The sequence below is a fragment of the Ictidomys tridecemlineatus genome, chromosome 10, assembly GCF_052094955.1.
Source record: "Ictidomys tridecemlineatus isolate mIctTri1 chromosome 10, mIctTri1.hap1, whole genome shotgun sequence".
Taxonomy (NCBI): domain Eukaryota; kingdom Metazoa; phylum Chordata; class Mammalia; order Rodentia; family Sciuridae; genus Ictidomys; species Ictidomys tridecemlineatus.
In genome coordinates, this window is record NC_135486.1 from 31,670,682 (window position 1) to 31,698,114 (window position 27,433).

Sequence of the window (27,433 nt, forward strand, 5' to 3'; positions counted from 1 at the left end):
AGGCCTGGCTTTGCAAAGAGGCATCTTAACTCTTTCAGCAGCCCGGGTCCCCCAGCCAGACAGTACTCGCCCTTCTTGGCTCAAGCGCGCCCCCTGTAGGCCGGTGTTGGACTGGTGGACAAGAGAGTATGTGTGAGGACGGGGCCTGGGGTCCACCCCTACCCCGGCAGTGGGACTTTGCTGAGCTGCACCCCTACCCCACTCCACCGTTGGAATAAATGGAAAAGCAGGGAGTCCAACATTTGTCCATCACTAACTGTCTACCATGGTCACACACTTTTTCTCAATACTCACAATCGTTTTATGGGTAGTGACACTTCCAGGGGTGGTAGTGAGAAGAATCATGCCAGGTAAGGCAGATGAGGCACCCCACCTGGCACCTAGCTGGGGCTCACTCTATGGTGGCGATTATGACTGCCACACCCATTTTAAAATGTAGAGCCAGTGGAATATTGGGTGAGACAAGTGAGGAGCATCTACACACCATGAAGGGACTTATGGGCCATGAAGGGTATACTTATAGACCACAAAGAGGATCTAGTTTTATTATGAATGTTTAAAACAACCTGTTTTAAGCAGGGGAAGCAATGGGATCTGGTTTGCATTTTTTTAAAAATGGGATTTAACCTAGGGGAGCTTAATAACTGAGGCATATCCTCAGCCCTTTTTAAATTTTGAGACAGGACCTCACTAAGTTGCTAAGGTTGTCCTTGAACTTGAGATCCTCCTGCCTCAGCCTCCTAAGCCAGAGGGATTATAGGCATGTGCCACTGCATGGGGGCAATTCCTTATTTTTAATATGAGTAACTGGATGGGTGATATAGTACCATTGTCTGACATGGAAAAGATGGGGAGAAGCAGAGTTGGGCAGAAAACCAAAGTTCTAGTTTAAATGTGCTAAGGTAGAGATGCCTATTAGGCATTTCAATGGAGATGCATACGGGGAGCTGGATATATGAATCTGAACTTGGCATTGAGGCAGTGACATTTGAGAACCATTAGAATTTGGATCACATAGAATCTTGGTACCTTAGAGGACCTAATGACCTAAGTGCTCCCCTCAATCCTCAACTAAACACCCTTTACTTAAATAACTACCAATTGAGATACCCTCAAGTGATTTGACTTTGAAGACTCCAGAAGGGTCAAGGTAGATGGTACTTTGGGTTGCTGTACTAGGTTTGAGTTGTTGATATGAATTAGACTTTCAGAAAGGTCCTGGCCAGGGACCCACTCTGAAAGGATGAAACATAATAAATAAGGCTTTGGGCTGGGGATGTGGCTCAAGCGGTAGCACGCTCGCCTGGCATGCGTGCGGCCTGGGTTCGATCCTCAGCACCACATACCAACAAAGATGTTGTGTCCGCCGAAAACTAAAACAATAAATAAAAGAGTTTTCTGAAAGGATGAAACATAATAAATAAGGCTTTGGGCTGGGGATGTGGCTCAAGCGGTAGCACGCTCGCCTGGCATGCGTGCGGCCTGGGTTCGATCCTCAGCACCACATACCAACAAAGATGTTGTGTCCACCGAAAACTAAAACAATAAATAAAAAATTCTCTCTCTCTCTCTTAAAAAAAAAAAACACAAATAAATAAGGCTTTACTGACCACCTTCTGGAATCTGGGTGATTTACTTCATGTTTTCCCATGTAGTGAACTCGGTAGTTATTTTGCATTGGAAATAGGGGCTCAGTGATATGAGGGTGAGGGGTAGAACAAGGATTTGAACCTTGGTCTGCATGACTCCAAAGTCCACACACTTTCCTATAACTCTAGACTACAAAGTGGGCAGGGTAGGGGGGGTGATGACCATCCTGCTATCAGGGGTGGAACTTCACTAAGATAACCCTCAACTAATGATTGTGGCTTGAGCTGCTCCAAGTGTGGGGAGTGTAAAGCTGAGAGGGGACTGGAATACAGGGATCCATACCAGGCCTTCCACACATTTCATTTCAATTTAATAAAGAAGAGCAACTACTCTGTGTCGGGCAAGGTCCTAAGCATTAGGGACACCAGGCTTCAATATAATGCCTGCTCATCATGAAGCAGGTGTATAAGCAGCAAGCTTCGAACTCAAGAGTAAAATGAAGAGCTTCATTATGAAAGTGGTTATGAACGATGCGGACAAATTTCTCATCATTTTGACAATTGTGTCTGGTGGACACTTCTTAGATGGGCCCAGATAGCCTGGTCAAACCCATCCATTGAGTAAGGATGTTTATTTTCATTATTATTCTTTTTTAAAAAATCCCAGCATGCTGAGTAATACTGCATAGACTAACAATAAAAGCCATAGAGTTTGGGGACCAAATATTGACTGGGATCCTGTCCAACCAAGCTCCACCAAAACAGGCGATGTCTCCATATGGAGACTTTTGTCGATCATTTCTTAAGTAGTGAGATTTGTACCAGGTCTTTTCTTGTTCATCCTGCTTCGAGGTAGCCTGGGAGAAGGAAGGCTGGAGGGGACGATAAGGACCAGGCCAGGAGGCACTTCCAGGCAACCATCACCGTTCAAAGTTCCTTTTTCTGACTTCCAGAGGAGGTTCTAAAGTCCATTTTGAGTCTTGCTGCTCTGTTTCCGTGGCTCTAGAATCTAGGTCCTCAGAGTTTGGCTTTAATGTGGGAGCCAAACTTGGGATACAGATGTCCCCCAGATTGTCAAGGAAGTCCACATGTGTAGAAGGTCCATTTGGGACATGGGTGCTTTCTGGGAGGTGTCAAGCCAGCGCTGTTCGGTCACTAAGGTGCAAGCAAACTAAAGAGAGAGGCCATGTTATTCATTTCTGCACCCACTCTGCCCAGCTGGGGATTGCCTGGCACCTTGTTGGCAGTCAGCAAAGGGTCATGACATGACTTGTATTTTTGGCTCCCAATAGAGTCTGTCTGTGTTCAGTAATCGATGCTGGGTGGAGAGTAACCACCACCAACTAGGCCAGGAAACCCTTAGGCCTTCAGGCCAATTAGACTTTCCAGGGGTTCAGGCCACCGCTATTTCCTCTTTACCCAGAAAAGTGCAGGTTAAGCCACAACCACCAGGCAAAAGAGATTGCCTCTGACGTTGGACCCACCCAGTCTGGGAGCAATGGAGCGCCTCTGACTCAAGTTCCCACCAGCAAAGACACAGTGACGCTCCTGTGGCCACCAATTCCTTCCTTTACCACCCCCCCCAAACCTTTGTTTATGACACAGGCTTTGATCTTGGATAGCCCAGGGATGGAGTAAGAATTCTTGAGTTGGGTATAAAGAGGTCAGTTGAGAGATCGTGGTAATACAATCCAGCCCTTGCTGCTGGCCCATCCTGAGAACTCTTGACGCCAGAGAGGGATTTTTAACTAGTCTGATATTTCAATGGAAAGTCTTGGTGACACTGGCACCCAACAATGGTCTCCCAAAGTTTCCAAGAGAAATGTTTTTCCCTATCCCCTTGGCATCGAGGGGTCATTAGAAGGCCTAATGGTGGACAGTCTCCTTTTTCCAGAAGGATGACAGCCACGAAGATGTTGGATTCAAGACTTGTTTTCATTCAGTGGTAAAAGTAGGGCGACCTCAAGTTCTGGGTTCTCGGAGATGGATGGAGGGCTTCAGAACCTCCTTTTAATAACCCAGTGTCACAATAAGACAGAGAACCCCCTTTGTCTCTTACTAGACAGCTTATCTTATTTTACTGTGAGTTTATTGCAAATTTGATGTTGTTGACATGAGGATGGCAAGATGAATTCTGGAAAGCGTGAATGGATCTGAGATGGGCACAGGTTTGTGCAGGGAGAGAGAGCTGAATAAGGAAGGAGGGAGAGGGCAGAGCGGAAAACCTGGAGCCTGGAGCCTTTGGTCCTTCAGTGACCCAATACGTGGTAATCACCTTTGTTCTAGAAATGAGCCAGGAACTAATGTGTCCCTCAGAATGTGCTGGGGCTGTTGAAGAGAACCAATGGAAGACAGAGCAGTTCCCAAGAAGCTTCCAGAGAAATCACATGAGACCAGACCAGCTGTGAGTTCTAAACTACCAACTCTCATTTCTGAGATTCTCACCACAACCCTTAAAGGTGTTGTCAATACCTTATTGGAAATGGAAGTTCAGAAAGGCTCATTAATTTTGGCAAGACTGCATGGTAATTAAGTGACAGAGCCAGGATTACCAGCTTAAGTCGGCTTCCTTCTAGAGTCTCAGTTGCTGACCAGTGTGCTCTATATGGAATCTCCAGTGTAAATGAGAGAACAAGTGTTTGGACCTAGGTGTATGTTCAAAGCTCAGCTCTACCACTTACTGCCTCTGTGAAGTTGGGCTAATTACTTATAAACATCAGTGAGACTCAGTGTCCTCATTCATAAAATGCGGGACAATAACCTTAACCTCATGAGCTGTTGGGAAAACTTAATGAGTAAAAAAATAGGCTCCTAGAATGGAGCCTGCCAAGTGGTGGCCTTTAATAAATTATTATAGGAAATTGCTAGCTTCCTGGGGAAGGGTGGCAATATCATTGTGCTTCCAAGCATTTTTAAAAGAGTTGTATGAGGCCTCTTTTTTTTTTGAGAGAGAGAGAATTTTTTTTTTAATATTTATTTTTTAGTTTTTGGCGGACACAGCATCTTTGTATGTGGTGCTGAGGATCGAACCCGGGCCGCATGCATGCCAGGTGAGCGCACCACCGCTTGAACCACATCCCCAGCCCTGTATTAGGCCTTTTCTAATCATTAGTTAAATAAAGATAAAGAATGAAAGATAAAACCGGGTGTGGTGGGACTTGCCTGTCATCTGAGCTACTCAGGAGGCTGAGGTAGGAGGACAGCCTCAGCAACTTAGTGAGGTCCTCAGAAACGTAGTGAAACCCTATCAAAATAAAAAGGGTTGGCAGTGTAGCTCACTGGTAAAGCACCCTTGAGTTCAATTCCCAGCACCCCCAAAAAATATCAAGTTTGGGGCTGGGGATGTAGATCTGTGGAGTGTCCTGGCCTAGCATGCATGAGGACCTGGGTTCAATCCCCAGCCATGAAAAGAAAGAAAGAAAGAAAAAAGAGAATCAAGTTTGGAGTGGGGAGAAGGGAGGTTATAAAAACCAACTAAGCAGTAGATTTGAATCTTCTTGGACTGAAGAAAGAGGTTAGCTCCTACCTGGGGATGGACGGGTATAATTCCTCAAAGCAAGAACCAGTAGCATTTCCCATGGGTCCATCCAAAGGTCGAAGGACTGGGATCTAGCTCCATTAGTTATGAAGACCAGCAATAATGACCCCTAGTAATGTGTGAGAGTTCTTGAACTCTAGTTTCTTCTAATTATCTGCTTCCTTCTGTATGGAACCTGTAGTAAATCAACAGTTAAACAATTACAAATAAATAAGAAAACCGCTTTAAAAAGGAGAGTGGGAAGAAGGGGTATAGGGAAGACAGTGCATGGCCATTGTCTTGAGAGGGAACAGAGTTTTAAGTCAGACAGAATAGGTTTCAATCCCACAAATACCAGGCATGTTCCTTAATTTCTTTGGTCTTCAGGTTCTTTATCTGTAGAATGAGGATGGCCCCTGGGTAGTTTTAGAACAATTATAAGTATCTAGCACCACATCTGGCATGTGATAGATGCTTATAAAATGCTCTCTTAGGTGTCTGTTTGGAAATTGGTTGGTGGGATAGAGAGGAGGACCCCAAATCTACAGAAAGATGATTTTAGTTAAGAATGTGGGCACTGGCTCCTGGAGAAGAAATCAGGCTACGTATCTGACATTAGCAAGAAAAATCAGAGCTGAGGATCTAGCAGGCAGGCCCAAAGGGTCTAGGTTTCTGATGGCACAGCCCTCCATATAAGAGGTAGCTCCCAGCCCTGGGTGCATATCAGAGCCAATGGGGCTGTTCTGGAAAACAGCCATATCTGGCCCCACTCCTGGTCAAAGATACAGAATCTCTGCAGAGGTCTCCTTTTTGCTGATCGACTGAGTGACTTCAGAGTTCAGTATAGGATGGGTGTGGTGACATTTAGGACAGTCCTGCTTAATTAACAACTAGCTCTTAAAAAAAAAAAAAGCTCTGTTCATACTTCTTTATGAAATTTCTAGAAAAGGAGAGAAGGAGTTTGTACTTCAGGTAGTGAAGGCGTGTGATTCAAAGCAGCCATTCAAGTGGAAATCTCATATTTGATGTTAAAAAATAATGCAAAATTTGAAGTTTATTTTTACAAAATATGTTTTGTAGCCCTTCTCCAAACTCCTTGAATAAAAATGGTGTTCCAGACATACGGTGTTTCTCTGGGGATTTTGTGAATCTCCCATAAACCCCAAACTTGAGCATCACAGAATTAGGCCATGCATCTTGGCCGGGCAGCTCCCCAGTTGTTGGGGGAGAGCAGAGAGGGCTGCCCCTTCCCATCTCATGGATGCTCCTGGGCTGTGGAGTCACCAAGCACAGGAGTTGACAGACCCACTTCCCTGTGTCTGTGGCTGTCGTGTCTTGGGGGGCACTATTGCTTCTTCCATAACTTTCCAGCTGGGGCCAATGCCAGATGGCTTCCAGCCAGGCTGCCTGGTAAGATTTGGGAAGAAATAAATTCCTTTCCCAGTCCTCAGGAGGCTGTATTTCTAAGGGAATTTGCAAGAATAGAAATTGTTTTGATCTTCAATCAAGATACAGAAAGATTCCCTCCCTCTCCCACCTCCCACTTCTTAGATCTCCAGCCACTTTAAGCAACACGTCCTTGCGGGAGAATTTGCTTTCTCCCCCATCTCCCAGCCTGCAGCCAGCCTCACAAGAAGTTCTCAGACTTCACCCTCCTGAGACATTTCTGCCCGGCCTGCCACATGGACTTTGGACCTGCCCCTCTTTCTCCAACTTCCCACTTCATCAACTTCAACAGAACAGTGTCTTCCAGGAGTGACTGTATCTTGGGGCAAGGGGACAACCAGGATGCAGGGTCTAGGATCAGAAGGAGGAAACGTCTTTCTGGAGAACTACAGGGAGAAAGCAGAAGAAATTAATATTTTTAAGATTCTAGGCTAGTTGCTCTACACATATAATTTCATTTTGGTCTTCATAGACCCCTGAAACACAGCTACAATTAAATCCATATAACAAGTAAACTGAAGCTCAGAGGTGAGCTGAGATTTAAACATAAGCCCGGTGTCTGGCAAAGAGTATGAATCCCTGAATAAATGAGCGAATTTATTTAGGAATGAACAGGGGGGTAAATTGGGGCCAAGGTCAAGGTTCTTTTGATCACACCCCCTGCCTGAAGGACATCAGAAGTCATTGTTGTGAGTGATCCCCTTTGGGGGAAGGACACAGAGATTTTCTTAGGCTTTTCAAAGGCACTGCCAGCCCTCTCCCATCCGATCCTCTTGCTGCTGAAGTTCCACCCTTACAGATGGTGGGAAAGGGCAGCAGTTGAGTTCCTGAGCATTTGTCTGGAGACCTGCATTGTAACTAAGACCTGTCCTCCTGGGAACACTAGATGGAAGAGAGCTCTCCTGGGAAGATGTGCTCCTGGGGTCCCAGAGCCCACCTCCATCCCAGAGCCTGTCCTAGCAAGATTCACTCAATCTGCTGCAGAACCTGCCTCACCCTGTCCTCGGTACCCTGTCCTGGGCTTCCTGCAGGTCCAGCTTTCCATGGAAACAGCACCGAAGGGCACAGAGGAGAAGGGGCTTTCCTTTTCCTCCTTCTTTCTTCCTCTTTCTGTTCCTTGCCTAATTCTGAGAATTTGGCCCTGGTTTGTACTGACATTACAGACTCCTCAGACTCTACGTTACACCCAGGTCATGGTACCTACTCAGTAAAGGTCTGATAAATCACCAGACATACTGTCCTGCCCCAACAGGAGGGAAGAGAGCTCAGACGTGCCCAGGAGGGGAGGGGGCAGTGGGCTGGGACTAGGAGGAGGCCTTGTAAGTCAGAGAGGCCTTGGTCTTTGTTGGAGGAGCCACATCACCCTTCAGTGAGATTTGTCTTGAACAAATGCCACTATCTGAGAAAAAAAAAATGAAGAATTAAAGGTTAGCAGCTGGGAGATGGCCTTGCCTGGTTGCTGTTGTTCTTAGAGACCTGGGTCTGCGACCCAGCGCTGGGAGCCTGTGGAGGCTTGGGGTTGTGTGGGGGAATATATCAGTGGCAGCATTTAAGTAAGAGGAAGAAGCAACAGGGTCACACACATAGTCCATTCTCATTAGTGCCCTGGCCTCTGCTCCGTGAGCCTCCTTCCAATTTAACACAGCGGGAGGCCTGGGAGGCCGGCTGCAGGCAGAGGAGGCAGGGATTTATTCTTCCCTCTTTCCTTCCTTCTGCAGAATCCCTTCTCCCTCCGCCCTTCTTCCTTTCACTCGGTCAGTGCAGCTTTGACTACAGAAACCGCCTCTGACCAGCCTTGGTCAAGCACCCGTACCTGCCCCTTATAGTGGTGAGCTATGTGCAGTCCCTGGACGCATAAGGGAGGGCCACGGCCACGAGTAATGACCATCGTGTGCCACCTCCCTATCCTTGATCACAGTACTTCACTCCAGCTCTTGTCTGTGTCCTGATGGAGGGCCCACTCCATGGCCACCATTGAGCTAGGATAGTTCTTGGCTGCCAATCAGCTTCTCACGAAGCCCCGGTAGCTCCCAGGCCTGGGAAATGCAAGGAAGCACTAAGGTGCCATTACCATAGGCCTGTGGCATCTGGGAGTTGAGTGGCAAGGCAGAGGGCACCTTGAGTGTTTGGGCAGGGCCCCGGGGGGTTGTGCAGTGACCGCAGAACCAACCCAGAGCAAGGGAACCCCGCAGCGTAGACTCACCTCCACTCACCTGTGGCTCAACAGGGTCTGAGACCTCTGGGGCAGCAAGACAGCTCATCCAGAGTTTGGTGACCAGGAACCTGCTAGATGCCTGTGTCCTCGGGGTGGGTGGAGGAAGGAGAGCTGGTGTTTCCTGCCCCGTGATGGTCTAGGAAAGCAGCTTTTTCCTGGTGAGTTCAGGAGCAGCCACACACTGCCCCATCTGCTCGGCCACTCTGAGATCCTTTTTTTTTTTTTTTTTTTTTTGGTACTGGGGATTGAAGCTGGGAGTGTTTAACCACTGAGCCACATCCCCAGCCCTTTTTATTTTTATGTAGAGACAGGGTCTCACTAAGCTGCTTAGGGCCTTGGTAAGTTGCTGAGGCTGGATTTGAACTCACGATCCTCCTGCCTCAGCCTCCCAAGCCGCTGGGATTACAGGCATGAGCCACCACGCCCAGCAATGCTGGGGGTCTTTATTTAATAGAACCCCCGTGCCAGCAGCAGAGGAGCCTGGGAACCCATCCACAGTGCCGAGAACAGCAGTGATCCAGCTGCCCTTCTCCCCACTTACTGCACATCCTTTCCCTTCTGGGATCTGGCTCCCCTTCAGCCCCTACCTCTCCAGGGACTCTCCTAAAGGAAAGCCGATGCTTTAAGTGTGGGAGGAGGTGGCATGGGAGTGTGGTGTGCTATTAAGGAGCTGAGAGCAAATCCTGCCTGCGCATAGCATTGTGGTCGCTGCCCAGGCAGCTTCCCACTGGCGTGCAGCTTCTCCTGTCTCCAGAGCCTGTCTCACCTTTACCTGAGCCCTGACCAGGCACTGCTGTGAGCGCAGAGGTTCAATGCTAACGGGAACTCATTGCATTTGCTGACCCCTGCCGCTTGAGATGGGCCCATGAGGAGCTCTCAGGCACAAGCGCTCACAGTGGAGGGGCGTTCCTCGTGGGAACTGTGTGCTCTGAGCTCCGCAGCCTGTGGGCACATCAGTGTATGCATGGATAACATATGCCGGCACAGTTTGGCAACAACACTGGCCCAGCAGGCTGATTCCAACCATATGTAGCAGAGCATGGCTGCAATGTGCTGTTCGAGGAAAGTTGAAGCAAGCTTCCCTGACCCCTTCTCGCTTTAGAGGAGGAAAGCTAGCGGGCGGCCATGCGCACCGATGACTGCGTTCCAAAAACAGATATATGTTTATCGAGGTGAAATTCACATCATATACAATGAGCCATTTTGAAATGTACAATTCAGTGCCATCTCAAAATCGTGCACCCATAATTCCTCTCTAGTTTCAAGTTTTTGTCACCCCAGCAGAACACCCTGTACCCATTAAGCAATCACTCCCCCAATCTGGCCCCTCCCCCCATCCCCTGGCAACCACTAATCTGTTCTGTCTCTGTGGATTTGCCTATTCTGAGTATTTTATGTAAAACAAATCATACAATATGTCATTCTACATTGGGCTTTTTCTTTTTCCTTTTTTTTTTTTTTTCCAGGACCGAGGACTAAGCTCAGGGCCTTGTGCATACTATATAAGCACACTGCCACTGACCTAAATCCCCAACCCCTGCATCTAGCTTCTTTCACCTAGCATAATGTCTTTAAGGTTCATCCAAATTGTAGAAAGCATCACTACTTCTTCCTTTTAAAGGCTTTAAAGGCGGAATAATATTCCATTGTATGTATCCATCACATCTGTTGATAGGTCCATCCACTGATAGATAATTGGGTTGTTTCCATTTGGGGACTATTACAAACAGTGTTGCTGTGGACATCTGTGAATGAGTATTTGTTTTCGTCTCTGTTTTCAATGCTTTGTGGGTATATACCTACGAAGGCAATTGTCAACTTGTTGGTGATTCTATGTTAACTCTTTGAAGAAGTATATAATTGATCTTCACAGGATTTGTGTGAGGTAGACAGGGCAGCTACTAAATACCCAGTTTGTAGCACCTCATTTGTGCTTAGTAAACAAAAAAGTTGTCATTATTATCAAACACAGGAGCAGAGGCCCACGTGGAAGTGACTTGCTCAGGCACATTCTCAGTGGCTGAATCAGGACTCTGGAGGGCTTCCCATTCCTAATCTGTAAAGCCGGTTTTCTTGGAACTTAGGCCACACACAGGACCCCCCCCACCCCGCCCCCATACCCACTCACCCTCCAGAAAACAATCCCAGGAGTATGAATTTCCCCAGGAGCTGGAAGACCTGAAACACCTAGTCCAAGGAAAAGCGAGAGGACAATCAAATGGAGAGCTGGCTGAGCTGTCACTTTCCCTGGGCTCCTTTGGTCCCTCCAGAGCCCTTGGTTTTCCTGCCTGAGGTCCATCTGCACAAGTGGGTAGCCCAGGGCGTGTGATCTGGAGGCTGGCCATTGGCACAAGGAGCTGTCGGCTTGTCTCTTCATCTGGGAGCCTGCGTGAGTGTCTCAGGTCTGCATTAGTGTGAACCCATCACCACCCCAGAGGGACTTGACGCTTCGCCCTTGCTTCAGAGGGCAGGATCTACAGCCCAGGACACTAAGTGACTTCCCAGAAGTCAGGCAAAGACTGATAGCTCAGATTCCTGGCTGGAGCTTTCTGACTAGTTCCCATTCTCTTACTCGCCCCTGTTCCTGTCCCGTCCTCCCACACCAAGAGTAGGAGCCCAGACTCCTGGAGAAGGCAAAGGTCATGAACTCACACAGAGGGATCGGCAAGAAGCTCTGGGCTTTGACCTGCCCCTGGGCAAGAGGAATTCCTAATCTTGGAGCCAATCTTGCTGATCCCTGCCAGATAGCAGAGACAGCTCTGGGAGGAAGAAGTGGTAGACAGCTGTCCTGGGGACTTGGTAATTATTGTTTTGTCTCTCTAACCCATCCATCATCCCGTATTTGCATCTGTCCTCTGCCTTCCCCACTTCCCTTGCTTCCTGTGAAAAGTCATGGCTTCACTGCTTTTAAAAAGTGACAGCTACTCCCAGATTTTATGGTTCTGGAAATGTCAAAACCAGTTGGCAGTTTTCTAAAGAAAGGGATAGGGAAGAGGCCTAGAGAATGTAGCTTCAGGGGCTCCCTAGTACTTATGCAGCCTTCTGGTTCTTTGCTGCTGCCTCCATTGATTCTTAAAGACATGGAGGCCAGAATGGGGTGTGTGGCCCAGTGGAAGGTACCCACCTGTGGGGAGATTGTGATTTCCTTGGGGAGAAGGAAAGGAAGAAGAGTGATTGGCAGGGGGCACCTGGCAGGCAGGCGAGGAGGTTCTCTGCCTGAACTAGATGGTGGTTGTGTGGGTTATGTTGATTTCCTTGAGCTTGGCATTTGTGTTTTGTGTAGTTTAAGTGCATATGTGTCATTAAACTTCCCCCCAAAAAAATTATTTTTAAAGAACCCTGGCTAAAGAGTCAGAGTGTTTACGGTCAGTCTTGCTTCTTCTGCTTATTTATCACGAGTTCAGAGGATAATCTCTTTAATCTCTCTAGCTGTTTCTATAAAAATGGTGGGTTAACAAGACTTCAAACCCTCAGGTTGGTAGTGAGGATCAAATGAAAACTGGGATATTGTCAGTGCCTGGTAAATTATAAAGCATGATTCACATGGAAACTGTTATTTCATGGAGATAACAGGAGACTAAAATGCACCAATGGGAACCAAGCCAGCCATGGAAGGCCACCAGTGGGCTCCGGCTTGGGGGAGGATGGAGGAGTTAGTTGCCTAACGTAACTGGAATGAATGACCACACTGAGTGGTTTAAAACAACAGAAATCCATTTTTCTCTCAATTCTAGAGCCTAGACGTCTGAAATCAAGACAACGGCAGGGCCTGGCTCCCCAGGATGAATCTTCTTTTGCCTGGTCCCTTTCCTGGGGCCACCACCGAAACTACAAACGGTTCTGGTCACAGCTCCAGGTTCAGGGGAAAGGAAAAAAGTGGTGGTGTTTGTTCATCAAACAGCTCTGAATAGAGCCTTTCAGAAGGGCCTTTGCCTGGCTGGCTGTCCCGTAGCCGGCAGGAACTGCTGCCAGGTACATCTCCAGCCTCAGAGAAGCTGTCTATTCTAGCCTTTTCCTCTCTACAGGCCAGTCACTTAGAGAAGACTAAAGATGTCCCTACCACTTGAGCTTGGCTGGAATGGCCCAAAGGGTCCACAGTTGGAATCAGAGTTTTACACAGCTGGTTGCATCAGTAGCCCTTGAACTTGACTCTACTCAGATACCCAGGGTGGTTCTCAGACTTGGGTGGGCATTGGAATCACCTGGAAGGCTGATAAAATGGGGACTACTGAGCCCCATCTCCGGAGCCTCTGACTCAGTGAGTAGGGGGTACAGAGGGAGAGCTTGCATTTCTAGCAAGTTCTCAGATACTGCTGTTGCTCTGGGGACCACACTTTAATAAAACCACTGGTCCAGGGAGTTTTAATAGACTCAGGCCCCCACCTAGGGAATTCTTAGAATAGGGTGGGGCCCAGGAATCTGTATTTTAAAAAGCATGTTGGTGATTTTGAAGCTTAAGATTTAGGAAACTACCCTTAGCTCTACATTGTTAGGTCAGTGTGGCCCAAAGACAGACCTCCGGGCGGGGGGGTCCTCAGGAGGAGGGCTTAGAGCCCACTTTAGGTCAGGGCAGAATCATATTGAGCTATATCTCTGTATTTGGCAGCAAGTAGTACGAAAGAGGCATGGAATGGGACTTCGTTGCTGAGTGACAGCTGGGTGTGCCCCTTAGGTGAATGGAGGTTGTGCACCTTGGTCTTTTGAAGTGAGTTGGAAACTGGATGCAGCTGGTGGTCCTGGTCAGTCCTGGTCAGACTTCACTCTGCCTCATGGGGGGGAGTATTTTGCATGAGGAGCCCGATAAGCTCCTATACTTTCTTTACTCCTTAAAATTCCCCTCTTATTAAAATGAGTAGAATAATGCAAATGTCTCGCTGAGATGAGGAGGAAACAAGAATTAAAATCATAATCAGCGTCGTTAAGCCTCATGCCATATTTGGGGCACTTCTTGGTGAAATGTTATAGGGTGGGGGAGACAGGAAAGAGCAGGGATCTGTCCCTGGGATGGGGACCGTCCTTGCTAGAGGACCCACCTGCTGGACTGGGAAGGATCTGGCCCAGCAAGCTGGATGCCGTGGCAGTGGAGGTGCAGCAGGTGACGGCTCAGGAACACTTGCAGTTGGATGTCTGAAAGCTGAGTGGTCTGTTTGTCCTGCAGGTGGGGCGCAGCTGAGAAGTGAGACACACAGGCCGAGGTGATCAGGAATTGTGGCTGCACAGTGCATTGAGGGACTTTTGGTCCTGGCAGGACTTTGGATCATGAGGCAGAAATGGAAAAAGGAAGGCGGGCGCATGGCTTTGGGCTCCCACGCGGGGTCTAAAGGATTGGTAGTGGCTGTTTAGTGTTCCATGTCAAGGGAGATTTTAAAATCTGGCTGCAGCAGAAAAAATAGGAAAGAGTCATGTGGTCAGTTGAAGACATCTACCACGAGGACCTTGTGGGGATTTGTTGTCTCTGGGCAGCAGCAAAAGGGTCAGGATGGTAGACAGCTCCCAGAGGCAGGGATTCAACGGATGGAGGCTTCCCTGTGACTGGCGAAGAGGTCTGGGTCCTCTGGGTGCAAGGAACTGGCCTCATGAGCAAGGCAGGAAGCTGGTTATCAGAGCTGGAGCCTGAAGCCAGGGTGCGAGAACAGCCAGGGGACATGGGGCACAGACCTAAGCACTGGGCTTGAACGCCTTAAGTCCTTCCTGCTCAGGACCAGGACTATGACATGGGACTGCACTGTGGCCCCTGCTGGAATGGCGGTCTGCCTCTGGGGCAGCCTGGATTGGCTTATTCAGGGAAGAAGAATGATTGACTTCCTGGGGCTCCTGAGTCCGGTTGGAAATTGGCAATGCTGACCTTCCCGTCCTAACCTCGTCCATCTAGGCTGTGAGGCCGGGCCTGGACAAGTCATTAGGGAAGTGTCCGAATTCAGAAGAAAAAGAAAATAGCAAGATCTGGGAGATCCATTAACTTTTCCATCCCGTGTCCGGACACCTGGTTTTCCACTGGGGAAACTCGTGAGGCACCTCTGCCTTCTTGACCTCAGTGGCCCTGGCTGGGCTCCTGACTTTGGGGCTTCCTTCAGAAGACAACCCTGTGTCAACACAGGCACCTCTGTGCTCCGGCTGCCTGTCCTCTGGGCAATCCCAGGTTTCTGCGACAAGCCTGTGCACATTCCTATCTGAGGACAGAAGAGGTCGTGTTGGGCTCACAATTAAGTCCCTGGAACTGCAGAGGGAAGCCAATTAGAATGCAAGATCCAGACAAATCTCTTTTGGCAGACTGAGGCTGAGGTTCTGGCCTCTGGGCTTCTGGGATCCAAACAGAGTATGGCAAGGGAGAGAAGCAAAGGGCAGGCCACCCCTCCATGCCACCTGCTCAAGTAGCAAGGCTGTGGGAACCAGCCTTGGACTGGCTGGTGCCTTAGACCTGCAAATCAATCCCTTGAAGCATTTTCTGTTCCTAGGATAGGTTCTGTAAAAAGCCCTCTATTTCTTCCCCAGGGTCCCTGGCTGCTGTCAATTTCCCTCTCTTACTTCACTAAGTAGTAAGTACTTCTCCTGAGAGAAGGAACTCAGTTAAAGCCCATAAAGCTCTTAAATAGCACCTGGTGCAGACACAGTGGCTTGTAACTGTCAGTTAGCATCGCTACTTCTATTTCTCTTCTGCACGTTATAGCATTCTGGTATCTGAGTCCCTCTGGAGCATGTGTCATCTCAGATTCCATGCAGCTTGGCCCCTCTGCCTAGAGTCCCCAAATTTCTGTGTGCATCCAGATCACTTGTGGCATCGTGGACACGGCCAGGGGGAATCTGCCTCTGGAGATTCCAATTCAGTCGTTTCGTGCTTGTAAGTTTAACAATCTCCACAGGTGTTTCTGAGGAACCTATAACCGTGACATTGCCTAGGCCATTTGTTTCCCCTTTCAGGCTTGGGGACTTGAAGTTCTTCCTATGGTTCCTGTCCCTCAGCATAATAAGAGTTGATGGGTTAATTCATAACCTGAGAACTTTGTCTCCTTAGAGAAGCATATCTGGGGAAGGAATTTGAATGTATTTGCGTCTCATTAATCCTCTGGAAGGAATGTGAATACTTTGACGGGATGTAGAAGGGGTCCATGCGGGTGATGAGGATCTTCAGAGGGGTGTGAGTAGGCCAAGTTCACAAGTGTGACTTTGACACCATCATGTCAGCTTCTAGTACTAGTCAGAGTGGGCCTGGGAGTGGCTGGGTGGAGAGAAGGGGCCCCTGAGCCAGATAAGCCCTGCACTCACTCCTTCTTGGGACTGAAGACTTCTTGCTGCCCTCCTTGCCCTCAGCCTCTACCGCAGGCCATTGCTCTTCCTGTTCACCCTAGCAGGCCACTTCCTGCTTCCTGTCTGCCTCCTGCCACACGCTCCATGTTGTCTGGGTCACAGGGCTACCTTTGAAGGCCTCTGGTGATCTGCTTCTTCTCCCTGATTAACCTCATACTACACAGTTCTGCTCTGCAAGTCCACTGAGATGGACGAGGAACTAGGAACATAGGGGCTGCTTCAGAGGGGTTCAGCTAGGAAAGGAAGGGGGGGTGACATCCTGGGGGTGGTTGGGTGGAAGTGACATAAAGATGATGCGCCTCTAGGCTGATGGCACCAGCCACTGAGATCACACGGTCAGCAGGGAAATAGAGCTGCGCAGCTGGAAGGTCAAAACACGGGGCCATCGCCACCACACCCTCTCTGCACTGGACAATCCCGACTCCCAAGACCCACTTCTTGCTGGAGTGGCCAAGGGAGCTACTACCCTGTGCTTGAAATTGGTATGGAGGGGACACCCAGTGATCATCTTCCAGAAAGATGCTCAAAACAACAAAGCATCCTCACAATAGAATCAGCTTTAACCGACTCATGGAGATGCTGCAGGCATATCAGGAAAGTGAGAGCAGTATAGTGGGGGAGAGAGACTGCTTCCTCCCCTTCCTTCCTCTTCCTCCTACAGCTACCCTACATTTCCCAGCCTCCCTTAGGAATCCTGTGGCCATGCTACTGGGTTCTAGCCAGTGGGATGCGAGAAGCTAAGTGGCACCTCCAGGCCTGGCCCATAAAAGTCTCTCCCACACTGTCCTTGCTCCTCCCACCTTGGGAGCCAGGGGAGGAAGATGGAGAAGTGATAGAGCAGAAAGAACCCACGTGCTGGCAGCTACTGCCAAGAGGGCTGCTTGCCAGTCAGATCCATTGGAGACTTTGTGTGAGCAAAGAATCCGTTTCTATCCTATTTGAACCTATCTATATCTATACTTTTAAGTTTGTGACAGCTGTTGGGATTGTCTTAGCTAATATCAGGAGTGAAGTGGGACTTGCTGGGGCTTAAGCCTTAGGGACCTTGAGTAGAGGGAGGGAGGGACCATATGACAGAGCAAGGGATTAAGCCTTTAGGTCCAGGGGTCCAGGGAGAAGAAGAGGGGCCGGAGCTGGTAGAGTGGAGGAAGGGTTGATGTCTGGGCTGGGCAAGGGGCAAGGAAAGAGGCAGGGAGAGGGCGTGAGACATGGGGAGAGGCGAGACACTGATAGAAAGGGACAAAGCCAACCTTTTACTGGCTTCTCAGGCTCCCGGATGCCAAGAATCCTGACCTCCTCTTCCTTTTTGTAACCTTTCTACTTGGACTCCTCTTTTTTTTTTTGTTGTTGTTCCTGTGTTTCCTGCATTTTCTGCCAAGGGGAAGACCTTGGCACCCTTGTGGAGGAGAGCCAGAGAAGACCTTGGGAGAACACCGGGTCCCAGAGGAGGAACACAAAGGAATCCCGGCGTTGGCCGAACAGAGGCGGCTGCCTTTCAAATCTGTATTAACAAAGGTTAAGCAAATCCATCAACCTTCAGTGCTGGGTCTCAGGGGAGGGGTAGGGGAGCCGGGTAAGAGATCTAAGGCCCAGAGTCTGAGATGAGAGTTTGGTGTATTTCAAGGGAAAAGAAGCCTTTAGTTAAAAGCTATTTCAGTGCCAGTCCAAAGGGAAATGGAGTCAAGTGAACTGTGAAATAATTTCTGACCTTGGAAAAAAAATGGAAGGCAAACCCAGCCAGGTCCCAGGCCTAGGGGACTCTGAGTTTATCGGTGCTGTGCTCACAGATTCTGAAGCTCTATGAACATGGTATCAGGCACAGTGTTGACCCGGCCCAGGCCTCCGTCTCCCAGAAAGGGTCCAGGTCTTTCCCTGCTCATCCCCACCTCCCTTCTTGGTTATAGACGTGCCGCCAGGATACAGTGAGTGATGTTTCAGTCTCTGGGTCTTTTCATATGGGACAGCTTCCAAGGGTCTAGGCTCTGGATTGCCCTCAAATATAAGCCAATATAAATGACAGGGGTTTTTTATTTGTTTGTTTTGCAGAAATGTTCTGACTTTGGAAGTAATAGTTGAGGCAGGAAGAAAACAAAAGACTTTTCTGGAAAGGAATTATTGTAATACGGTTGGGTGTGTGGGAGACCCCCCCCTCTGAAGTTAAGTTTCCTTCTCACGAGAACATCACGGAACCCCTCACCCCTCCCTGTCCTTTCCGAAGGGCGCCAGCAGAAAAGCGCCAAATTCAAAAGTTTTCTGGACCAATCCCCACTGCACACAGTGTCCGCTGGCCATTCCTGAGTCACCCTGCCCATCAGCACCTGCCACGTCGTCTAAGCAACCCTCCTTAAGCCAAAGCTTGAAAGGGGCACTCCCTGCCCTCTTCCTCTCTGCCCTCTTCTTCTTCTTTCTCTCCTCTCTCTTTCTCTTTCTCTCTGCCCTCCTCCTTTCCTCTCTCTGCTCTCTGCCTCTCCTTTTCTTCCCCTTTGGGCAGCCCCCCAATAAAATCTCTTGGTTGAATCTCCATCTCGGGTGAGTCACTGGCCTTTCAATATAATATCAGATCTAGAGCTATTGGGAGATGGCAGTAGCAGTGTAGCCGAGAGGGAGAGCTTTGGAGGCCCGAGTAGTGAATATATCTTCCCTTCACCTTCATGTCTTTTGGTTCTTTCTTAAATATGCATGGCCATTCCTGGAATTCTCTCGTTTTGTGCTCACATTTGTCACTCCATTGATTAATTTCTTTAAACATTTGATACAACAGGAATTGAAATGATGTACCACTTATTTCAATACTCAAAGCCCTTGCAGGTTGGTGCGGGCTAAATTCGCTATGGCAGTTAAATTTGGGTGTGTATGGTGAGCTTTGATTTTGAGCTCATATTTGGTTGATTTTAATCTTTGACAAATCTGGGGAAATTAAAATGAAGATGTTCTTCTCAGTGATAATTTTACTCTTACTTCTGCTATAAGTTAGGGGTGCTCCTGACCAGAGACTACTTTGTCCCTGATTGGGTCTGTGGTTTATCCTCAAAGTCTTGGGTTCAGTTCTGCTGCTGAGCTGATGGCGCAGGCTTAGTCTCCTGATGTCAGCATTTGTCCTCTGAGTAACCCTCACCTTTCACTCATGCTTATCATCCATAGCACTGGTTTTAGTTCAAATGGTTTTGGGAGTCTTTTTGGTTCTTGTAGAGTTATATATTACGAGCCTGACATTAAAATGTGTATTATGTTCTGTGCAGGATCTAGCAGTTTCCTAGAGGACACCTTCAGAATCTCTAGTTCCTCAGGCTGCTGTTACCTGAAATCAAGATCTGTTTGTAGCTGCCTGAGACACGGTCAAGCCACAGGATCTTTGGTAATATCTTTAATATTTTAAACCTCACTTTGATTATCTGTGAAATGGCACAGAAGACTATCCACCCTGGAGAGATATGAAGATTAACTAAGATCATTTATTCCTGCAATTCTCATTCATTTTCCCACGGCCACATCTGTGATGGATGACATGCATAGGTGAAAAACTAAATTTGCATATTATAATTTTTTCAGGGAAGTAAAGCACTACAGTCATCTGTATTTGTTACAACTACTACTATAAGTGAGAGGTGGTTGCTTATTACGGGCACAGACAAAATTGGCCTCATGTGATGCAAAATGTGTTCTACCATTACTAATTTTTCCTCTACCCCGAATGCCATTTGGGGACACAAAGCAGAACAAGATTGATATTGAATTCTAACCCAATATTTTAAAAGCATGAATAAATAGAAGATTTTGGTATCCTAAATAGGCCTGTAGATTGAAAGGAGCTTACCCACCTCTTTGGGTTGAACTTGAGTCAGGAGGCCGCTGAGATTCAGCTGCATCTCCCATCTCTGTCTTCACCAGGGTGTTGTCACTTCTCTGTGTGTCTTCTTTTCCTTGCACCTTCTGTTCACTCTGGGTTTCTGTTCCCAAATAACCTTATCTTGCCCTTGGCCACCATGGCCTTTCCCCTCTCTGTCTATTATGTTTCCACTTCAGCGTTCACTGCTAACCACTTCTTTCTCCCCGTAGTTCCCCTTGGGGTCCTGAGAGCAAGCACCTGAGCATCTCAGGGGTCTGCTGAGTCGGGTGCCCCTGGGCCACCTCTGGCCCACTCTGACTGGGGAGACAGAATCAGGTGGGCAGGGCAGGCTTTGCCTAAGATACACTTGTGACTCTACGGGAAGCAGCAAAGCAGAGGCTACACCAAGGTCAAGCCATCGTGATTGAAGACAGCTTCTGATTGTGACAACCAAGGAGCTTGGCAGTTTTTATGCACTACAATTTCCAACCTTAAACCTATGAGGACAGGTGACCTCAAGGTTCCCTTCTAGCTTTGGCTGTTCATGGAATGAATGCACACACCTGACAGCACAGCTGGTAGTTAGGAACCTTGATAGTCACCCCTTTCAGCCCTTGTCCTGTATATGTCTCTGAAGTGACACAGAGAGCCCTGGAGCTCAGCTGGCAGGACAAGGATAGCCTAATGGCTAACAGCAGGGACTCTGGAATTGTATCATCTGGGCATGACATTTACTAGCTGTGTGACCTTGAGCAAGTGTTACCACCTCTCTGTGTCTCATTTTCCTCATCTGTGAAATATGGATAATAATTGCTCTTACACATTTGTGGTAGAAATTCAATGAGCAGATACACAGAAAGCCTTTGATCCATGCTATTATAATAAATAACCCCCAAACATTAGTTGTTATATTCTTAAAACTTCCAGAGGTTAGCTTGCTGAGAGCAAGCACCTGAGCATCTCATAGATGCACCTCTATGATCCTAATTCTTTTCTTTCTTTCTTTCTTTGTGTGTGTGTGTGTGTTTGCGTGCGTGCATATGTGTGTGTGTGTGTGTGTGTGTGTGTGTGTGTCTATGTGTTGGGGTATTGGGGATGGAACTCAGGGCCTCAAGTATACAAGGCAAGGCCCCTACCTCTGAGTTACATCTCCAGCCTATTTATTTTATTTTGAGATTTATTTTAATTTTATTTTATTTGAGTGTCACTACGTTGCCCAGGCTGGCCTTGAACTTGAGATCCTCCTGCCTCAGCTTCCTGAGTAGTTAGGGCCATAGGCATGCATGCGCCACCTCATCCCACTCTCCATGAGCCTAATTCTAATTAAATTGAGAGAGCCTTGAGTCTGTTCTTAGAATCCCCCGAGAAAAGCTTCACATGCACTTCAGGAAGCCTTTACCGACTCTCATGGCCTTTACAAAAGCAAACGGTTTTCCCTCGGTTCTGACCTCATTCTGCTACACGAGATCTCATGTCTGCTTATTGTCTTTCTGTCCTCAAAAAGAAGAAGGGCATGGCCCCTCTTTTGTGTGCAAAATGGATTCACAGCTAGAGCCGTGTTTCTCCCTTTGATAGTGGGAAGCAGGCTGAGGTGCTCTCGAGGAGGCAGAGGGCAGCAGCCGAGGAGAATCAAGGGAGGCCGATGCGCCCCTCCTGCCCCTCCGGGTGCCGGCCTCTCCGCTCCCCCCACCAGTCAACCTTCCCTCCAAAGTGCTTTTACCTTAAACCCAGTGATGAAACCCTCCCCTTGAAAGTCAACAATTCTGTCGTACAAGAAAACTGCAAGTATTTGGTAATTTTCCCATTACACACAAGGTCTGGGAGAACACAATAAATTTTTTTTGAAAAGTACATGTAGGAGTGTGTAATTTGCTTTTTTTTCCCCCTCAGATCATTTCTTCAAAGTCTTTCACTTCCTGTATTTTTAGAAGATGATGATGTTCTCCAGGTAGTTCAATCAAGCTTGCAAAAGGCAGGAGACTCACCCCTGCACACACACACACAATCACGTCTGCATATGGCAAGGCAGACAGAGGAACACACAATCACACCTGTATCATTCTATACACATTCCAACATGTCTCCAAAATGGCACTCACACAGGCTGCCTACACACACACATATGCGCGCACGCGCGTGCGCGCACACACACACACACACGCGCGTGTGCGCAAGTATTCAGGTTCACAAAAACCCACACCCTTACATATACATCTGACCAAACAGAAACTGATAAATAGAGCCATTTCTGCAGAGTCTCGGGCATATACTAACATAGAGTGAACTTGCACAGTGCATCTTTATGATAAATTAAATTTGGGGGTAGGAAAGGGAATCACATATTTTCAGGGAGGTTCAGAAATCTAGCTGAATTCCTAAACCTGCTTGTTCCCCGTCTTTGTCCTTGGCCCTCAAATGAGATGCCTTGACTTTGAGTGGAGTAGGGCTAGGGGGGTTATTCTAGCTCAGAACAGTAGACCCTCGGGAGTCCCATGAGGCGAGGTGATGTGACCATGAACAGAGGGGTAAAGAGCTCCCCTGCTGGAAACAAGTGTCCAGAGAGCAGCAAGTTGCTTCTGTACCAGAGCCAAGGAGCAGCCAGGTGCTGGTTACGTCCCTGGGGCAGCGGGGAGGGCGACGCCAACAGACAGGGTCCTGTTGTAGGAGAGAGAAGGGAGGGCAGGAAGGAGGAAAACCTGAATCCATAAGCTCTCTCTTTATACAAACCAGACTCCTAAGTCTTCTGTCTTTCAGCTGGAACTCACATCACAGCTGCTCTGTTTACTTACCTACCGGCTGCGTGTCTCAGAACCAGTTTTGTTCCTCTTGAAAAGGAAGCCAGGCAGAGTTGGGAAAATATTTTCTTAGCCAGCTCCTTAGCACCGCTGTCTGAGGGAGACCATCTGGCCAAGATGCCCTTCAAGTAAGTAAATGCAGCACCACCCTCTCCCTCTCCCTGCCGGAGGAGGCTGCAGGGAGAAGATGCAGGCTCCTGAGGTGGACCGAGGCCGTGGCCTGTTAACCCACTTCCATGAGCCCCTGGAGTCCCACAGTGCCCTCTGTGGGAACAGGGCGGGGTGCTGATTTCCAAGCTGAAGTCACTGACCCCAGAGTTAGGAAGAGATGGGCAGTCGCTCTCCATTCTATACGATTTCAACCAGGGGCCATAAGCTGAAGAGCACAGATACTAATAAACTGTGGTGCACATAACTAACAAGCCATGAGTTTTGAGTATTCATGAACCTTTGTTTTTATTGTGAGGTAATGGTAAGTTTATATAATTTAATGTCAAATGATGTATGCCTTTCACAGCCAGTTCACAAAGTTCTGGAAAAATTTTAACAGTCAGCTCTTGTGAGCCAGCATGGGCTGGTTCCAGAGCTCCATGGCCACAGTCCCTCTTTTACTTAGAGTCAAAGAATGAATGTGTCCATATGAAACCACTCCCATCCGAAGCCAAAGCCACATCACATCACTACAGCAGGTTTAGAGAGGGCTCCATTTCTTAAGGAGAGTCTCTGTCTTCAGAAGGCAGAGTGGACACCTGCTCAGGCAGGAACAGAGGTTGAAAAATACCGTGCGTTTTTGTGGTTCTACCAACCACGTATCCCTGACGGGAATAGCTGGACACACAGGTGAGCAGGTCCCATCTGGCCAGGCAGCTCCGAACTGTGTAAACTTCAGTTTATAGTCAAAATAACTTGAGAATGTCTAGATCTTCCCCATTGACACCACTGTGCTTAAGAAGAGCCCTTGGCATTTTTGGAGTCTCAGGCTCTCGGCTCTTTGACGTATTAGCTGGAAGGTTCTAGAAGTTCTGTGGCTGTAAGTTTTTCCCTGATTTTCTGAACTCTACCTGATGGAATTGGGATACTTCTTGCTTCCCCCAAAACCCTCTCATGGGAAACATTCTTATATGAGAGAGAGAGAGAAAGAGAGAGAGAGAGAAGATTTTATCCAACTGTGGTCAAGATAGGCTACACACCCACTTCTGGCCTCTGAGCTTTTGAAAAATCACTGAACTTTACTGAAAGTACACAGGTCAAGAAGTGAGGATTTATAGGACAAAAGAGCAGTTGGAATGAAAGCCGATGCGGGGAGATCCAATTAAGGGCTCATCAGGGCCGAGAATTGGAGTAAAGTTCCCAGCTCCAGCAGCTTGCTGAAGGGTGCCCAGAACATCCCAGGGAGAGCAGGGTCAGAACCACAGATAGTCAGAAAGGAAGAGTTTAGAGGATGGGGAAGAAGAAGTGCATGGTGTGGATAGATCATTGGTCTCTTCCATTTTAGAGTTGTCTGTGTTGGTCGTCTACAAGTCACAGTCATTCCCATAATTCATCATCCTCATTGGGACCTTGACTGTGCTGTCCTTGACATCTTAGTGTCCCTCACCTACTCCTGCCGTCACTTCCTTCCTTCTATCCCAGTGTGGATTCTAAGACCCTTCAGCATAGTCACCCTCTTGTGCACTGTCCTTGTCTTCCTCTAACGCATTCACCCAGGAAACCCCTCACCTTAGGTAGGGTGCTTATTCCACAGCATTCCCAAGAAAGCAGGTAGGCTAGAGGAGAACCACAGTGGTGTGGACCAAGCCTGCCCCAACTGCAGGCTCTGTACAGCCTGCAGATCCAGTTACCACCCCTGGTCAATTCACACCTCGTTTCCCAGCCACAGTGCATGATCAGTCCCTGCTCCTGCTCCCCTCCATTGGATAGAGCCTGTTTCCTCCTGTGTACGCAGCACCCTTGGTCCTGCATTATCCCCTCTCCTGGGACATAAGTTGTTTCCTTTCTATCAGGTTTAAACTCCAAGTGCCTTAGGCTATTACAAATTCTCCTCTCTCAGTCCTTGTCTATTTGATCCTGTGGCTGTAGTGGGGCAGGGTTGATGGTGGGAACTTGTTCTCCACTCTCCCATCTATGCATCTCATACCTCCCCACCCCTTACCAGGCTGCCTCCTATCCTCCAGCGCTGTTGCTTGACCAGGGAGGAGATGCAAGGGACAGGAAAGGTCTCACTCGACAGATAGTAGTATTAGTATTTGCTGACCTTGGCAGGTGTTGAAAACTGACTTCTCCTCCCTCGTCTCACAGGGGGTCTCTTGAGAATTTCCCTGCTGCCTCCCTCTGAGGTCAGCGTCTTGGTGCAGACTTTGCTTTTCCTCCAACTGCACATCACCATGCTTCCTGTAGCCCCTGAGCATACTTTGGTCCTTACCACATTGACTCTTGTTCGGGCACCATGATCCCTATAAGTGTTTACCATTGGCACAATCTCTTTATAGAGAGCCCAAGGCCACCATCTGAATTCTAGGTTCCCACCAGCATTTTGGTCCTGTTATCATGGGAGTTGAGCTATGTCCTAACACAATCTCTCTCCTCTGCTAGCCCAAGGCAGCTAGCCCAGCCACAGCCTCTTGCCTTCTATATCTTTGAAGTCCTGAGGGCTGTGCCAGGTGGCTCTTTACCAGTCCCTTGGTTTGCTGGAAAAGCAAGCTTCTCTCTCTCTTCTCCCACATTCTTCTCTCTCTCTCTCTCTCTCTCTCTCTCTCTCTCTCTCTCTCTCTCTCTCTCTCTCTCTCTCTCTCTCTCTCCCTATTCCCTTCAGTCTCAACCTTTAATAGGCTCAAGGTGGTTGATGTGCTTAGAGTTGTATCATGTGTTTTTAGATATCTCTTTTGCACATTCTGCATGGAAGTCTCAGAATCTCAGAATCGAAATCTGGAGTCACTTTGCACCTCCTGCTTTGTGCTAAGCCTTTGGACTTTTCAGGGAGAAAGATTTGCCTCTTAGCATCTTGTTACATGTATCCATTTATATCTATAACTGAGTCTATATGATGTAGTGTGACATAAAGCTTTTGGGTTGAGAAAGAAGAGTAAGTCATCAGAATAACTGTCAGGCCACTTGGACATGGAAGAATTAGGGCAGAGGGTCATGAACACCACCCCCTATCTTTTGAGCTTCCTCTTTTCCTTCTTTAGTATAAGGATCCTCCTCTTTATCCTTATCACCTCTATGTTGTAAAGTCCAGATACTCTGCATGTGGATACCATACCCACGTTCCAGGCAGAAAGAAGGAAGAAGAGTCAGGGTTGGAGTCTTGCTGAGGTCTCATTGGCCAGAACTTTAAGAGAGCCTGGGAAAATGAACAGAAAACTCTCAAATTTTATCAAAACCTTAAATTTTATTTAAGATAATCTCAGATTTAGAGAGAAGTTGCAAAATCAGTACCAAAGCTCCCTCCCCCCTGCCCCCCCCCCCGTTTGAACTACTAAGAGTAAATTGCTCACTAATGCTCCAGTGTCTCTGAAGAATTTTATGTGTATTTTCTACAAACGGGAACATTTTACAACATAACACATCATTTCAATACCACCGCAGGAATCAGGAAACTAGTGATGGCATGCATCACCCTTAAAAACCCAGACCCCATTAATGTTTTTTTTATTAGAGCTTTATGATTATACATAACTGTGGTTGGGTTTATCCCGACAATATCATCCATGCATGGATTCAATTTCAGTTCCCAGTCTTCCCCCTTTCCCTCCTGTCCTTCCCCATTCTCCTTCCTCTACTCTGCTGGACTTCCTTTCACTTGTCTATTTATTTATGTGGTGATTGGTTATTTTTACTTATACATAGAGGAGAAATTCCCGGTGGTATATCTCTCTATGCACATAACATGATTTTTTAAGGGTTCATTCTGCATTGCCTCCCCTTGCCCATGCCTCCTCTCAGCCTCTGGATCTCCTTTTATGCTACTGATCTTCCCTGTATCTTTATGATATCCTATCCCTCCCTCCTTTCCTCTCATTTTACTCCAACCTCCACATATGAGATAAAACATCAGACCTTTGAGTTTCTGAGTCTGGCTTACTTCACTTAGCAGGATGTGCTCCATTTCCACCCAGTTACCAGCAGACCCCATTAATATTTTGCAATCTGTACCCAAATCTCCTTTCCAGAAACTATATCCAGTTCGGAATCACATGTTGCATTTGGCTGTCCTGTCTCTTTAGTCTCTTCTGCTAGAACAGTTTCTCAGTCTTCTCTTGACTTTTGTGACCTTGACACTTTTAAAGATCAGAGTCCAGTTATTTGACAGAGGTCCCTCAGTGTGGATTGGTCTGTTTTCCCCTGGTTAGATTCAGTTTGTGTCTCTTGGGCAGGAAGGTCACAGGAGGGCTCTGTGCTCTCACTGCAGCCTGTCAGGAGGCGCTCCGTCACAGTTTGTCCCATTACTGAAGATGTTTGCTTTGATCACTTGGGTTGCTGTCTTCTAGGCTTTTCCACTGTGATGTCTTCCTTTTCCCCTTGTAACTTAAAGGTATTTTGCAGGACAAATAGTTCAAAACTATTAAAATATCCCACTCTTCATTACACACAAATATTTCCCATTTATTTATACATTTATGTTTGTTGAGACACAGGGATCAGCAATCAGATTGTAAGCATTTGAGGTTTTGAGGTCTAAGGGTCAAAATCTAGGCTACCTATGTACTTTTATAACAAGAGAGAGGGGAAAAAAAAAGT

The 27,433-nt window shown here is 47.7% G+C and overlaps 2 long non-coding RNA genes across 4 annotated transcripts in view; one reads left to right on the plus strand and one right to left on the minus strand.

Annotated features, from left to right (window-relative positions):
• Positions 1 to 2,082: 2,082 nt before the first annotated feature.
• Positions 2,083 to 10,380, minus strand: LOC144367172 (uncharacterized). Of its 3 annotated transcripts, none has more exons than XR_013426472.1 (3): positions 8,766 to 10,380; positions 5,116 to 7,951; positions 2,083 to 2,760 (listed from the first exon to the last, which is right to left on the minus strand). It is a non-coding gene; the product is annotated as an uncharacterized LOC144367172 (long non-coding RNA). The 3 variants fall into 3 exon arrangements; XR_013426473.1 differs by having other exon boundaries at positions 5,116 to 6,938; positions 7,757 to 10,380; XR_013426471.1 differs by having other exon boundaries at positions 5,116 to 10,380.
• Positions 10,381 to 12,611: 2,231 nt separating this feature from the next.
• Positions 12,612 to 27,433, plus strand: part of LOC144367176 (uncharacterized) — a 62,813-nt gene continuing 47,991 nt past the window's right edge. The window contains exons 1-3 of the long non-coding RNA XR_013426476.1: positions 12,612 to 12,739; positions 13,926 to 17,587; positions 18,119 to 19,427. This is a non-coding gene — a long non-coding RNA (uncharacterized LOC144367176). The remainder of the gene's footprint in view (positions 12,740 to 13,925; positions 17,588 to 18,118; positions 19,428 to 27,433) is intronic.